The 15,834-nt window shown below is 48.2% G+C and overlaps 1 protein-coding gene across 2 annotated transcripts in view; it reads left to right on the top strand.

The window, feature by feature from the left end:
• Window positions 1–15,834, top strand: part of LOC147103043 (small ribosomal subunit protein uS15m-like) — a 49,793-nt gene that overhangs the window by 16,816 nt on the left and 17,143 nt on the right. The window lies entirely within an intron of this gene.

The raw sequence follows: 15,834 nt of genomic DNA, 5'->3' as shown, positions 1-15,834 counted from the left end.
ATCAAAGAACTTCACCATTCCTCATCTAGGAAAATAACAAATGCCTAAATGTGGCTTGTCTAACCAGTTTGCATTATATTAACATTTACACTACCAGCCCAATTAGAATATGTATAAACCACTGAATGAATTAATCTCTTCTTGCCAGTTCATCAAAGAGGAAGTTAGACCGTGAAACCAAAAACATCATAAAGAATAGTCAGCATGGATTTCAAAAGGGAAAGTCTTGCTTGACCAACCTCATTGAATTCTTTGAAGAGGTAACAGAGAGAGTAGACAAGGGTCATACAGTAAATGTTTTATATATCTAGACTAATGAATAATTCAGAGCATGCAGAGTCGGGGGCCAATTAGCAGAATGGATAGCTAGCTGGCTGCAAGACAGAAAGCAGAGAGTAGGGGTAAAGGGTAACTATTCAGAGTGGCAAAAGATGGAAAGTGGGGTCCCGCAAGGATCAGTGCTCGGATCACTTGCTCACAATTTGTGTTAACAATTTATGTTTATTTCTAGAGGGATAGAATTGAAAAGTAGTGAAGTTATGCTATACGTGTATCGAACCTTGGATAGACCCCACACTTGAAGTACTGTGTACAGTTCTGGTCGCCATATTATAAAAAGGATATAGAGGCACTGGAGAGAGTGCAGATAAGATTTACAAGGATGATACCAGAAATGTGAGGGTATACATATCAGGAAAGGATGAACAGGCTGGGTCTCTTTTCTCTTGAAAAGACAAGGCTGAGGGGTGACCTAATAGAGGTCTTGAAAATCATGAAAGGTTTTGATAGAGTAGATACAGAGAGTTTCCACTTGTGGGGAAGAGCAAAACTAGAGGCCATCAGTTGATATTAAGTAAATGTGTGAGACTAATGTAATTTAGTGAGGTTAATTTCTGGTTAGACTCCTTATACACCTGAGCAATTAGCAGCAGAAAACAGCCCGTCCACTTGCTGTATTAAAAGTCGAATTTCTTCAGCTGATTACAGATACGCTCATAGATTTAGAACTGATTCCAGGAACTTGTCCAACCTCATCCATCTTGGTTGCCATGATGGGGTCAGCGTGATGTCCCTCTGTCTGTAGATGTGATATCCACTCCCTGGGGTCAGTGTGATGTCCCTCTGTCTGTAGATGTGATATCCACTCCCTGGGGTCAGCGTGATGTCCCTCTGTAGATGTGATATCCACTCCCTGGGGTCAGTGTGATGACTCTCTGTCTGTAGATGTGATATCCACTCCCTGGGGTCAGAGTGATGTCCCTCTGTCTGTAGATGTGATACCCACTCCCTGGGGTCAGCGTGATGTCCCTCTGTAGATGTGATATCCACTCCCTGGGGTCAGTGTGATGACTCTCTGTCTGTAGATGTGATATCCACTCCCTGGGGTCAGAGTGATGTCCCTCTGTCTGTAGATGTGATATCCACTCCCTGGGGTCAGTGTGATGTCCCTCTGTCTGTAGATGTGATATCCACTCCCTGGGGTCAGTGTGATGTCCCTCTGTCTGTAGATGTGATATCCACTCCCTGGGGTCAGAGTGATGTCCCTCTGTCTGTAGATGTGATATCCACTCCCTGGGGTCAGAGTGATGTCCCTCTGTCTGTAGATGTGATATCCACTCCCTGGGGTCAGCGTGATGTCCCTCTGTAGATGTGATATCCACTCCCTGGGGTCAGTGTGATGACTCTCTGTCTGTAGATGTGATATCCACTCCCTGGGGTCAGTGTGATGTCCCTCTGTCTGTAGATGTGATATCCACTCCCTGGGGTCAGTGTGATGTCCCTCTGTCTGTAGATGTGATATCCACTCCCTGGGGTCAGTGTGATGTCCCTCTGTCTGTAGATGTGATATCCACTCCCTGGGGTCAGTGTGATGTCCCTCTGTCTGTAGATGTGATATCTGCTTCCTGGGGTCAGTGTGATTACTCTCTGTCTGTAGATGTGATATCCACTCCCTGGGGTCAGTGTGATGTCCCTCTGTCTGTAGATGTGATATCCGCTTCCTGGGGTCAGTGTGATGTCCCTCTGTCTGTAGATGTGATATCCACTCCCTGGGGTCAGTGTGATGTCCCTCTGTCTGTAGATGTGATATCCACTCCCTGGGGTCAGCGTGATGTCCCTCTGTCTGTAGATGTGATATCCACTCCCTGGGGTCAGTGTGATGTCCCTCCGTCTGTAGATGTGATATCCACTCCCTGGGGTCAGTGTGATGTCCCTCTGTAGATGTGATATCCACTCCCTGGGGTCAGTGTGATGACTCTCTGTCTGTAGATGTGATATCCACTCCCTGGGGTCAGTGTGATGACTCTCTGTCTGTAGATGTGATATCCACTCCCTGGGGTCAGCGTGATGTCCCTCTGTCTGTAGATGTGATATCCACTCCCTGGGGTCAGTGTGATGACTCTCTGTCTGTAGATGTGATATCCACTCCCTGGGGTCAGTGTGATGTCCCTCTGTCTGTAGATGTGATATCCACTCCCTGGGGTCAGAGTGATGTCCCTCTGTAGATGTGATATCCACTCCCTGGGGTCAGTGTGATGACTCTCTGTCTGTAGATGTGATATCCACTCCCTGGGGTCAGAGTGATGTCCCTCTGTCTGTAGATGTGATATCCACTCCCTGGGGTCAGTGTGATGACTCTCTGTCTGTAGATGTGATATCCACTCCCTGGGGTCAGTGTGATGTCCCTCTGTCTGTAGATGTGATATCCACTCCCTGGGGTCAGAGTGATGTCCCTCTGTCTGTAGATGTGATATCCACTCCCTGGGGTCAGTGTGATGTCCCTCTGTCTGTAGATGTGATATCCACTCCCTGGGGTCAGCGTGATGTCCCTCTGTCTGTAGATGTGATATCCACTCCCTGGGGTCAGAGTGATGTCCCTCTGTCTGTAGATGTGATATCCACTCCCTGGGGTCAGTGTGATGTCCCTCTGTCTGTAGATGTGATATCCACTCCCTGGGGTCAGTGTGATGTCCCTCTGTCTGTAGATGTGATATCCACTCCCTGGGGTCAGTGTGATGTCCCTCTGTCTGTAGATGTGATATCCACTCCCTGGGGTCAGCGTGATGTCCCTCTGTCTGTAGATGTGATATCCACTCCCTGGGGTCAGTGTGATGTCCCTCTGTCTGTAGATGTGATATCCACTCCCTGGGGTCAGTGTGATGTCCCTCTGTCTGTAGATGTGATATCCACTCCCTGGGGTCAGTGTGATGTCCCTCTGTCTGTAGATGTGATATCCACTCCCTGGGGTCAGTGTGATGTCCCTCTGTCTGTAGATGTGATATCCACTCCCTGGGGTCAGAGTGATGTCCCTCTGTCTGTAGATGTGATATCCACTCCCTGGGGTCAGTGTGATGTCCCTCTGTCTGTAGATGTGATATCCACTCCCTGGGGTCAGTGTGATGTCCCTCTGTCTGTAGATGTGATATCCACTCCCTGGGGTCAGTGTGATGACTCTCTGTCTGTAGATGTGATATCCACTCCCTGGGGTCAGAGTGATGTCCCTCTGTCTGTAGATGTGATATCCACTCCCTGGGGTCAGTGTGATGTCCCTCTGTCTGTCTGTAGATGTGATATCCACTCCCTGGGGTCAGTGTGATGTCCCTCTGTCTGTAGATGTGATATCCACTCCCTGGGGTCAGTGTGATGTCCCTCTGTCTGTAGATGTGATATCCACTCCCTGGGGTCAGTGTGATGTCCCTCTGTCTGTAGATGTGATATCCACTCCCTGGGGTCAGTGTGATGTCCCTCTGTCTGTAGATGTGATATCCACTCCCTGGGGTCAGAGTGATGTCCCTCTGTCTGTAGATGTGATATCCACTCCCTGGGGTCAGTGTGATGTCCCTCTGTCTGTAGATGTGATATCCACTCCCTGGGGTCAGTGTGATGTCCCTCTGTCTGTAGATGTGATATCCACTCCCTGGGGTCAGAGTGATGTCCCTCTGTCTGTAGATGTGATATCCACTCCCTGGGGTCAGTGTGATGTCCCTCTGTCTGTAGATGTGATATCCACTCCCTGGGGTCAGCGTGATGTCCCTCTGTCTGTAGATGTGATATCCACTCCCTGGGGTCAGTGTGATGACTCTCTGTCTGTAGATGTGATATCCACTCCCTGGGGTCAGTGTGATGACTCTCTGTCTGTAGATGTGATATCCACTCCCTGGGGTCAGCGTGATGTCCCTCTGTCTGTAGATGTGATATCCACTCCCTGGGGTCAGTGTGATGTCCCTCTGTCTGTAGATGTGATATCCACTCCCTGGGGTCAGAGTGATGTCCCTCTGTCTGTAGATGTGATATCCACTCCCTGGGGTCAGAGTGATGACCCTCTGTCTGTAGATGTGATAGCCACTCCCTGGGGTCAGTGTGATGTCCCTCTGTCTGTAGATGTGATAGCCACTCCCTGGGGTCAGTGTGATGTCTCTCTGTCTGTAGATGTGATATCCGCTGTCTGTAGATGTGATGTCTACTGGATCTTCTTCCCCCCTGAGTAGATGGCCCTTGCTGCTTTGGCTCAAATCTCAGGGAATTTTCCAGTATCTCCAGGTGGCACTTAACGTCTATCTGAATCATCTTGTGTAGCCTGTAAGTCTTCAAACTTCTGGAAATCGCCCCCTCCCATCCTTTTTGGATTGCCTTGAGATGTTCGCAGACACACAAATCTTTTCTGCTCTTGTTCCCGAAAAAAACCTCAATTGATCATTAGCCAGCCTGAAGTGACACCGGTATTACAAGACTGCACCCTTTAGAGGTCAATCAACTCAAACAGTCATGCTGGGCAATGGTAATGATCTCGGGTTCACTATGAAAGAACCATTAGTCACATCAAGTGGCAGTTGTGCTCCCTTAAGCTCTTGGTTCTCTGTAGCAAAGAAGCTATACAGTTCCCACTCCTGAGTAGCCAAGTTTTCATTTTCCTGACGCAATATATCTAAGTGTGTCCTTGCCAGCTGCAGCCTCTTGAAGAGTTTCTCCCATCTATAATGTTAGTTTTACTTCCGTCTGTTCCCCAGAGTTCAGCCTGATTGCTGAAAACTCTACTTTGAGGACAAGTTTATGGCAATTTCACCACGGAGAAGGACCACATGGCTGGTCCCCAGTGTCGGTCTAGTTATGAGGGGAGACCTGGGCTTTTCAGTCCGGAAATGAGGCATCTGAGAGATGATCTTGTTTTGAGATTTCTAGGATTGTAAATGGTACAGAAAAGATAAACCTGGAAAAATAAGTTGAGAGTAGGACCAAGGAGCAGAGGTTCAAACTCGTTGGTAAATTTGGGACAGCACTGTACTTGCACCCTCTTGCCAGTAGTGGCGCTTCAGTGCCTCTACTGGGGGAAGTGCGTAACTACAGTGTGACAAGTTTACATAGACAGTTCCCATTATAAATGCGGACGCAGAAATTTATAATGAGGAGAGTTGACAGGAAGTGCGGGCAGACATTCTGTTGATAAAAACTGGTATCCGTGAAAGTGGCCGTGAAGCTGTTGGATTGTCGTTAAAAACGGAATGGTTCACGGATGTCCTTTAGGGAAAGGAAACCTGCTGTCTTTCCTGATCTGGTCTATGTGTGACTCCAGCCCCACACCAATACGGTTAACTCTTAATAAATGTCAGCGGTGCCCACATCCTATGAATTAATTTTTTTTTTTAAATGAGATCTCTAATATTTAGATGTCTCAAAATTATCAAAAAGCAACACATAACTCAGTTTACTAAGATGCCTTTTTCCCCCAGGGTTGCCTGGCCAAGGCTTCTTTAGGTAAATATCGATCATTCATTTTCCCTATAGGACCAACAACAGTCTCCTCATCTCACCTCACTTCTTTAGTTACAACTATATCTTAAATTCTACTCTTACATTTGGTTTTGAACATTTAGAATTTCTCCTAACTTTAATTGTAGACTCATTCAGCACAACAGGAGGCCGTTTGGCCCATCGTGCCTGTGCCGGCTCTTTGAAAGAGTTGTCAAATTAGTCCCACTCCCCTGCTCTTTCCATGTTACCCTGCAATATTTTTCTCTTCAAATTATTCATTCAATTCCCTTTTGAAAATTACTATTGAAGCTGCTACCACCACCTTTTCAGGCAGTGCATTCCAGATAATCATAACTCGCTGCGTAAAAAAATATTCTCCTCATTTCCCCTCTGCATCTTATGCCAATTTCCTTAAATCTGTGTCCTCTGGTTACTGACCCTTCTGGCAGCGGAAACAGTTTTTCCTCATTTACTCTCATAATTTTGAACACCTCTATTAAATCTCCCTTTAACCTTCTCTGCTCTAAAGAAAACAACCCAGCTTCTCCAGTCTCTCCAGATACCAAGTCTCTAATCTCTGGAACCATTCCAGTAAATCTCCTCTGCATCTTCTCCAAGGCCTTGACATCCCTCCTCTAAAGTGTGGTGTCCAGAATTGGATCCAATACTCCAGCTGAGGCCTAACTAGTGATTTATGAAGGTTTAGCATAACTTCCTTGTTTTTGCATTCTATGATTCTATTTATAAAGCCCAGGATCTCGTGTGCTTTTTTTACAGCCTTATCAACTTGTCCTGCTACCTCTGGAGATTTGTGTACATACAATCCCCTTTTAAAATGACAACATTTAGTTTATTTTGGCTCTGACCCAGCCCCTGTTTAATTTGAACAAGATGACATTGATAAAATATTGAACAAAGAAAACTCATGCAAACTCATTAACCTGTTACTGATATTCTTCGGTACAATGTCCAGGAATGTAGGAAATCCTTATACTGTATATGCAGTCTGAATATCAAATTGCGAAATGCTTTACATTTTTAACTGGTGTAGAATTCTTTTGAATGGGTGACTTGGTCTTTTCAAGACCCGAGTGCCCTGTTGTTTTAAGGGATGGTGGCACCTCACTAGTTGCTGAGTGGGTGAATTCCTGCAGTGGCCAGGTCTAAGTGTGTCAGTAACTTCAGGAAAGCCCTGCCGAAAGGCAAAGAGTGATCCCACGGGGAGTGTGAACGGGGGAGGAGTGTTGGGGATGCAGAGGGCGGTTACCCATGGGGAGGGAGTTGGGGCTGAGAGGGTGGTTACCCATGGGGAGGGTGTTTCGGTAGAGAGAGGGCGGTTACCCATGGGGAGGGTGTGGGGTAGAGAGAGGGCGGTTACCCATGGGGAGGGTGTTGGGGTAGAGAGAGGGCGGTTACCCATGGGGAGGGTGTTGGGGTAGAGAGAGGGCGGTTACCCATGGGGAGGGTGTTGGGGTAGAGAGAGGGCGGTTACCCATGGGGAGGGTGTTGGGGCTGAGGGGGCGGTTACCCATGGGGAGGGTGTTGGGGCTGAGAGAGGGCGGTCACCCATGGGGAGGGTGTTGGGGTAGAGAGAGGGCGGTTACCCATGGGGAGGGTGTTGGGGCTGAGAGAGGGCGGTTACCCATGGGGAGGGTGTTGGGGTAGAGAGAGGGTGGTTACCCATGGGGAGGGTGTTGGGGTAGAGAGAGGGCGGTTACCCATGGGGAGGGTGTTGGGGTAGAGAGAGGGCGGTTACCCATGGGGAGGGTGTTGGGGTAGAGAGAGGGCGGTTACCCATGGGGAGGGTGTTGGGGTAGAGAGAGGGCGGTTACCCATGGGGGAGGGTGTTGGGGCTGAGAGAGGGCGGTCACCCATGGGGAGGGTGTTGGGGTAGAGAGAGGGCGGTTACCCATGGGGAGGGTGTTGGGGCTGAGAGAGGGCGGTTACCCATGGGGAGGGTGTTGGGGTAGAGAGAGGGCGGTTACCCATGGAGAGGGTGTTGGGGTAGAGAGAGGGCGGTTACCCATGGGGAGGGTGTTGGGGTAGAGAGAGGGCGGTCACCCATGGGGAGGGTGTTGGGGTAGAGAGAGGGCGGTTACCCATGGGGAGGGTGTTGCGGCTGAGAGAGGGCGGTTACCCATGGGGAGGGTGTTGGGGTAGAGAGAGGGTGGTTACCCATGGGGAGGGTGTTGGGGTAGAGAGAGGGCGGTTACCCATGGAGAGGGTGTTGGGGTAGAGAGAGGGCGGTTACCCATGGGGAGGGTGTTGGGGTAGAGAGAGGGCGGTCACCCATGGGGAGGGTGTTGGGGTAGAGAGAGGGCGGTTACCCATGGGGAGGGTGTTGGGGTAGAGAGAGGGCGGTTACCCATGGGGAGGGTGTTGGGGTAGAGAGAGGGCGGTTACCCATGGAGAGGGTGTTGGGGTAGAGAGAGGGCGGTTACCCATGGGGAGGGTGTTGCGGCTGAGAGAGGGCGGTTACCCATGGGGAGGGTGTTGGGGTAGGGAGAGGGCGGTTACCCATGGAGAGGGTGTTGGGGTAGAGAGAGGGCGGTTACCCATGGGGAGGGTGTTGGGGTAGAGAGAGGGCGGTTACCCATGGAGAGGGTGTTGCGGTAAAGTCCAAATACACCACATTCACTGGTTCTCCCTTATCCTACCAGTTACATCCTCAAAAAATTCCAGTAGATTAGTCAAGCACGATTTACCTTTTGTAAATCCAGGTTCACTTTGTCCGATCCTGTCACTGTTTTCCAAGTGCTCTGCTATTACACCTTTTATAATGGACGCTAGCATTTTCCCCATTACCAATGTCAGGCTTACCGACCTATAATTCCTCGTTTTCTCTCCACCACCTTTTTTGAATCGTGGAGTTACATTAGCTACCCTCCAATCCATGGGAACTGTTCCAGAGTCTATAGAACTTTGGAAGATGACCAGCAATGCATCTACTATTTCTAGGGCCACTTCCTTAAGTACCCTAGGATGTAGATTATCAGGCCATGGGGATTTATCGGCCTTCAATCCTGTCAATTTCCCTAACACCATTTCCCTACAAATACTGATTTCATTCAGTTCCTCCCTCTCATTAGACCCTATGTTTCCCGACATCTCTGGGAGGTTATTGGTGTCCTCCTTTGTGAAGACAGAACCAAAGTATGTATTTAATTGGTCTTCCATTTCTTTGTTCCCCATTATAAATTCCCCTGATTCTGACTGCAAGGGACCTACACTTGACTTCACCAATCTTATTCTCTTCACATACCTATAGAAGCTTTTACAGTCAGTTTTTATGTTCCCTGCAAGCTTACACTCACACTCTATTTTCCCCCTCTCAATTAATCCCTTTGTCCTCCTTTGCTGAATCCTAAACTGCTCCCAATCCTCAGGTTTGTTGCTTTTTCTGGTCAATTTATATGTCCTCTCCTTGGATCTTATGCTATCCCTAATTTCCCTTGTTAGCCACGGTTGAGTCATCTTTTTTGTTTTATTTTTATGCCAAACAGGGATGAACAAATTCTGTAGTTCATCCATGTGATCTTTAAATGTTTGCCATTGCCTATCCACCGTCAACCTTTTAAGTAACGTTCCCCAATCCATCCTAGCCAACTCGCGCCTTATACCATCGTAGTTTCCTTTATTTAAATTCAGGACCCTACTCTCTGAGTCAAATACTTCACTCTCCATCTTAATGAAGAATTCTATCATTATGATCGCTCTGCCCCAAGGAGCCTCGCACAACAAGATTGCTAATTAATCCTTTCTCATTACATAATACCCAGTCTAAGATGGCCTGATCTCTAGTTGGTTCCTCGACATATTGGTCCAGGAAACCATCCCGTATACACTCCAGGAATTCCTCCTCCACAATATTGTTACTAATTTGGTTAGCCCAATCTATATGTAGATTAAAGTCACCCATGATAACTGCTGTGCCCTTATTGCACTTGTCTCTAATTTCCCGTTTAATGCCATCCCCAACCTCAGCATTACTCTTTGGGGGTCTGTATACAACTCCCACTAACGTTTTCTGCCCCTTGGTATTTCTCAGCTCTACCCATACAGATTCCACATCATCAGAGCTAATATCCTTCCTTACTATTGTGTTAATCTCCTCTTTAACCAGCAATGCTACCCCGCCTCCTTTTCCTTTTTGCCTGCTTTCCTGAATATTGAATACCCCTGGTTGTTGAATTCCCAGCCTTGGTCACCCTGGAGCCATGTCTCCGTAATCGCAATTATATCATTTCTGTTTACATCTATTTGCGCATTAAGACACAAAGCCTTCAAGCTTGTTTTTTTAACACTCTTAGACCTTTTAGAATTATTATTTACTGTGGCCATGTTTGATTTGCACCCTTGATTTCTCTGACTGCCACTTTTGCTTTTCTCCTCCCTGTCTTTTGCTTCTATCCTTGCTTCCCTTTCCTCTGTCTCCCTGCACAGGTTCCCAACCCCCTGCCATTTTAGTTTAAACCCTCCCCAACAGCACTTGGAAACACTCCCCCTAGGACATCGGTCCCAGTCCTGCCCAGGTGCAAACCGTCCCACCTCCCCCAGAACTGGTTCCAATGTCCCAGGAATTTGAATTCCTCCCCCTTGCACCATTGCTCTAGCCACGTATTCGTCTGAAATATCCTTCTATTTCTACTCTGACTAGCACGTGGCACTGGTAGCAATCCTGAGATTACTATCTTTGAGGTCCTATTTCTACATTTACCTCCTAATTCCCTATATTCAGCTTTTAGGACCTCATCCTGTTTTTTACCTATATCGTTGGTACCTATATGCACCACGACAACTGGCTGTTCACCCTCCCCCTCCAGAATGCCCTGCAACCACTCCGAGACATCCTTGACACTTGCACCAGGGAGGCAACATACCATCCTGGAGTCTCGTTTGCGGCCGCAGAAATGCCTATCTATTCCCCTTACAATAGAATCCCCTATCACTATAGTTCTCCCGCTCTTTTTCCTCTCGTCCTGTGCAGCAGAACCACCCACGGTGCCAGGAAATTGGCTGCTGCTGCCTTCTCCCTCTTTCTACCCACCTCCCATGGGGAGGGGTGTTGGGGTAGAGAGAGGGCGGTTACCCATGGGGAGGGTGTTGGGGTAGAGAAAGGGTGGTTACCCATGGGGAGGGTGTTAAAGAAACATAGAAGATAGGAGCAGGAGTAGGCCATTCGGCCCCTCAAGCCTGCTCCACCATTTAATGAGATCATGGCTGATCATCCAAATTCAGTGCCCTGTCCCTGCTTTCTCCCCATATCCCTTGATCCCTTTAGCCTTAAGAAATATATCTACCTCCTTCTTGAATATATTTAATGAATTGGCCTCAACTGCCGTGTGTGGTAGAGAATTCCACAGGTTCACCACTCTCTGGGTGAAGAAATTCCTCCTCATCTCAGTCCTAAATGGCTTACCCCTTATCCTTAGACTGTGACCTCTGGTTCTGGACTCCCCTGCCATCGGGAACATCCTTCCTGCATCTAGTCTGTCTAGTCCTGTTAGAATTTTATAAGTTTCAATGAGATCCCCTCTCATTCTTCTAAACTCGAGCGAATATAAGCCCAATCGACCCAACCTCTCCTCATACGTCATTCATGCCATCCCAGGTATCAGTCTGGTGAATCTTCGCTGCACTTTATGGCAAGAACATCCTTCCTCAGATAAGGCGACCAAAACTGCACACAATACTCAAGGTGTGGTCTCTACAAGGCCTGTACAACTGCAGCAAGACATCCTTGCTCCTGTACTCGAATCCTCTCGCTATGAAGGCCAACATACCATTTGCCGCCTTAACCGCCTGCTGCACCTGCATGCTTAACTTCAGCGACTGGTGCACAAGGACACCCAGGCCTCGTTCCACGTCCCCTTTTCCCAATCTATTGCCGTTCAGATAATCTGTCTTCCTGTTTTTGCCACCAAATTGGATAACCTCGCATTTATCCACATTGGGCAGATGCATGGCAAATGCAGTATAATCACCCAACCTGTCCGAATCATACTGGAGTTTCTCTGCATCTTCCTCAGAGCACACACGCTCACCCAGCTTTGTGTCATCTGCAGACTTGGAGATATTACATCTAGTTCCCTCGTCTAGATCATTTATATATATATTGTGAATAGCTGGGGTCCTAGCACCGATCCCTGCGGTACCCCACTAGTCACTGCCTGCCACTCATAAAAAGACCCGTTTATTCCAACTCTTTGCTTCCTGTCTGCCAACCAGTTCTCTATCCAAGACAGTACCTTACCCCCAATCCCATGTGCTTTAACTTTGCACGCTAATCTCTTATGCGGGACCTTATCGAAAGCCTTCTGAAAGTCCAAATACAGCACATCCACTGGTTCTCCCTTATCTATTCTACCAGTTACATCCTCAAAAAATTCCAGTAGATTAGTCAAGCATGATTTACTTTTTGTAAATCCATGTTGACTTTGTATGATCCTGTCACTGTTTTCCAAGTGCTCTGCTATTACATCTTTTATAATGCACTCTAGCATTTTCCCCACTACCGATGTCCGGCTTACCGGTCTATAATTCCCCGTTTTCTCTCTACCACCTTTTTTAAATAGTGGGGTCACATTAGCTATCCTCCAATCCATTGGAACTGTTCCAGAGTTTATAGAATTTTGGAAGATGACCAGCAATGCATCTACTATTTCTAGGGCCACTTCCTTAAGTACCCTAGGATGTAGATTATCAGGCCCTGGGGATTTATCGGCCTTCAATCCCGTCAATTTCCCTAACACCATTTCCCTACAAATACTGATTTCATTCAATTCCTCCCTCTCATTAGACCCTATGTTCCCCGACATCTCTGGGAGGTTATTTGTGTCCTCCTTTGTGACGACAGAACCAAAGTATGTATTTAATTGGTCTTCCATTTCTTTGTTCCCCATTATAAATTCCCCTGATTCTGACTGCAAGGGACCTACTCCTGACTTCACCAATCTTTTTCTCTTCACATATCTATAGAAGCTTTTACAGTCAATTTATATGTTCCCTGTAAGCTTACTCTCATAATCTATTTTCTCCCTCTTAATTAATCCCTTTGTCCTCTTTGCTGAATTCTCTCCTTGGATCTTATGCTATCCCTAATTTCTCTTGTTAGCCACGGTTGAGTCACCTTTTTTATTTTATTTTTATGCCGAACAAATTCTGTAGTTCATCCATGCGATCTTTAAATGTTTGCCATTGCCTATCCACCGTCAACCCTTTAAGTAACGTTCCCCAATCCACCCTAACCAACTCATGCCTCATACCATCATAGTTTCCTTTATTTAAATTCAGGACCCTACTCTCTGAGTCAACTACTTCACTCTCCATCTTAATGAAGAATTCTATCATTATGATCGCTCCTCCCCAAGGGGCCTCGCACAACAAGATTGCTAATTAATCCTTTCTCATTACATAATACCCAGTCTAAGATGGCCTGATCTCTAGTTGATTCCTCGATATATTGGTCCAGGAAACCATCCCGTATACACTCTAGGAATTCCTCCTCCACAGTATTGTTACTAATTTGGTTAGCCCAATCTATATGTAGATTAAGGTCACCCATGATAACTGCTGTGCCCTTATTGCACGCGTCTCTAATTTCCCATTTAATGCCATCCCCAACCTCAGCATTACTGTTTGGGGGGTCTGTATACAACTCCCACTAATGTGCTCTGCCCATACAGATTCCACATCATCAGAGCTAATAACCTTCCTTACTATTTTGTTAATCTCTTTAACCAGCAATTCTACTCCACCTCCTTTTCCTTTTTTCCTGTCCTTCCTGAATATTGAATACCCCTGGATGTTGAATTCCTAGTCTTGGTCACCCTGGAGCCATGTCTCCGTAACCCCAATTCTATCACATCAGTTTACATCTATTTGCGCAGCTAATTCATCCACCTTATTACGAATGCTCCTTGCATTAAGACACAAAGCCTTCAGGCTTGATTTTTTAAAACTCTTAGTCCTTTTAGAATTATTATTTTCTGTGGCCCTGTTTGATTTACACCCTTGATTTCTCTGCCTTCCACTTTTGCTTTTCTCCTTTGTGTCTTTTGTTTCTATCCTTGCTTCCCTTTCCTCTAGCCACGTATTCATCTGAATTATCCGTCTATTTCTACTCTGACTAGCACGTGGCACTGGTGGCAATCCTGAGATTACTACCTTTGGGGTCCTATTTTTAATTTACCTCCTAACTCCCTATATTCAGCTTTTAGGACCTCATCCCGTTTTTTACCGATATCGTTAGTACCTATATGCACCACGACAACTGGCTGTTAACCCTCCCCCTTCAGAATGCCCTGCAGCCGCCCCAAGACATCCTTGACCCTTGCACCAGGGAGGCAACATAGCATCCTGAAGTCCCGTTTGTGGCCGCAGAAAAGCCTATCTATTCCCCTTACAATAGAATCCCCTATCACTATAGCTCTCCTGCTCTTTTTCCTCCCGTCCTGTGCAGCAGGATCACCCATGGTGCCAGGAAGTTGGCTGCTGCTGCCTTCCCCCGATAAGCCATCTCCCTCAACAATATCCAAAGTGGTATATCTGTTTGAAAGGGGGATGGCCACAGGGGACCCCTGCCTGCGCCGCGTACTCTGCGTAGTGGTCACCCATTCCTTTCCTGCCTGCGCAGCCTTTACCTGTGGTGTGACCAACTCCCTAAACGTGCTATCCACGATGTCCTCAGCATCGCGAATGCTCCAGTATGTATCCATTCGCAGCTCCAGTGCCGCAATGCGGTCTGTCAGTAGCTGCAGCTGGATACACTTCCCGCACACATGGTTGTCAGGGACACAGGAAGTGACCCTGATTTCCCACATAGTGCAGGAGGAGCATGCCACGGGGCCGAGCTGTGCTGCCATGACTTACCGTTTAATTAATTTAAATTAAATTAAATCAAATCAATACCACTAATTACGCTACAATTAAATAATATACTCAAGGGCCCTTGTTTACGAGCACTCCCTGCTATACAACAGAGACCCTAGAAACTATAAACCACAAAAATTAAGTTTGGAAAAAAGCGAGAAAGTGAGAAATACTCACCAACCAATCACTTACCTGCTTTCTGGTGATGTCACCCTTCGATTACTTTTTACTTTTCTCTGCTGCCGCTGGTGAGTCTGGGCCGCGCTCTCACTCCCCGCTCCTTAACTCCTTGGTCTCCGCGCTCAGTCTCCACCCAGGGCCACACTCGCTGCTGCCGCCGGTGAGTCTGGGCCGCGCTCTCACTCCCCGCTCCTTAACTCCTTGGTCTCCGCGCTCAGTCTCCACCCAGGGCCGCTCTCGCTGCTGCCGCCGGTGAGTCTGGGCCGCGCTCTCACTCCCCGCTCCTTAACTGCTTGGTCTCCGTGCTCAGTCTCCACCCAGGGTTCCTCTCGCTGCTGCTGCCGGTGAGTCTGTTGCGGTCGAGAGAGTGCGCTTACCCGTGGGGAGGGGTGTTGGGGTTGAGGGAGAGGGCGGTTACCCACGGGGAGTGTGTTGGGGTAGAGAGAGGGCGGTTACCCATGGGGAGGGTGTTGGGGTAGAGAGAGGGTGGTTACCCATGGAGAGGGTGTTGGGGTAGAGCGAGGGTGGTTACCCATGGGGAGGGTGTTGGGGTAGAGAGAGTGCGGTTACTCATGGGGAGGGTGTTGGGGTAGAGAGAGGGCGGTTACCCATGGGGAGGATGTTGGGGTAGAGAGAGGGCAGTTACCCATGGGGAGGGTGTTGGGGTAGAGAGAGGGCGGTTACCCATGGGGAGGATGTTGGGGTAGGGAGAGGGCGGTTACCCATGGGGAGGGTGTTGGGGTAGAGAGAGGGCGGTTACCCATGGGGAGGATGTTGGGGTAGAGAGAGGGCGGTTACCCATGGGGAGGATGTTGGGGTAGAGAGAGGGCGGTTACCCATGGGGAGGGTGTTGGGGCTGAGAGAGGGCGGTTACCCATGGGGAGGGTGTTGGGGTAGGGAGAGGGCGGTCACCCATGGGGAGGGTGTTGGGGTAGAGAGAGGGCGGTTACCCATGGGGAGGGTGTTGGGGTAGAGAGAGGGCGGTTACCCATGGGGAGGGTGTTGGGGTAGAGAGAGGGCGGTTACCCATGGGGA

Source organism: Somniosus microcephalus, chromosome 20 (genome assembly GCF_052327205.1).
Source record: "Somniosus microcephalus isolate GS21.2 chromosome 20, FLI_Smic_1.0, whole genome shotgun sequence".
Taxonomy (NCBI): Eukaryota; Metazoa; Chordata; class Chondrichthyes; order Squaliformes; family Somniosidae; genus Somniosus; species Somniosus microcephalus.
Note: the sequence above shows the minus strand (reverse complement) of the source record. Positions and strands in the feature narration are given on the sequence as shown.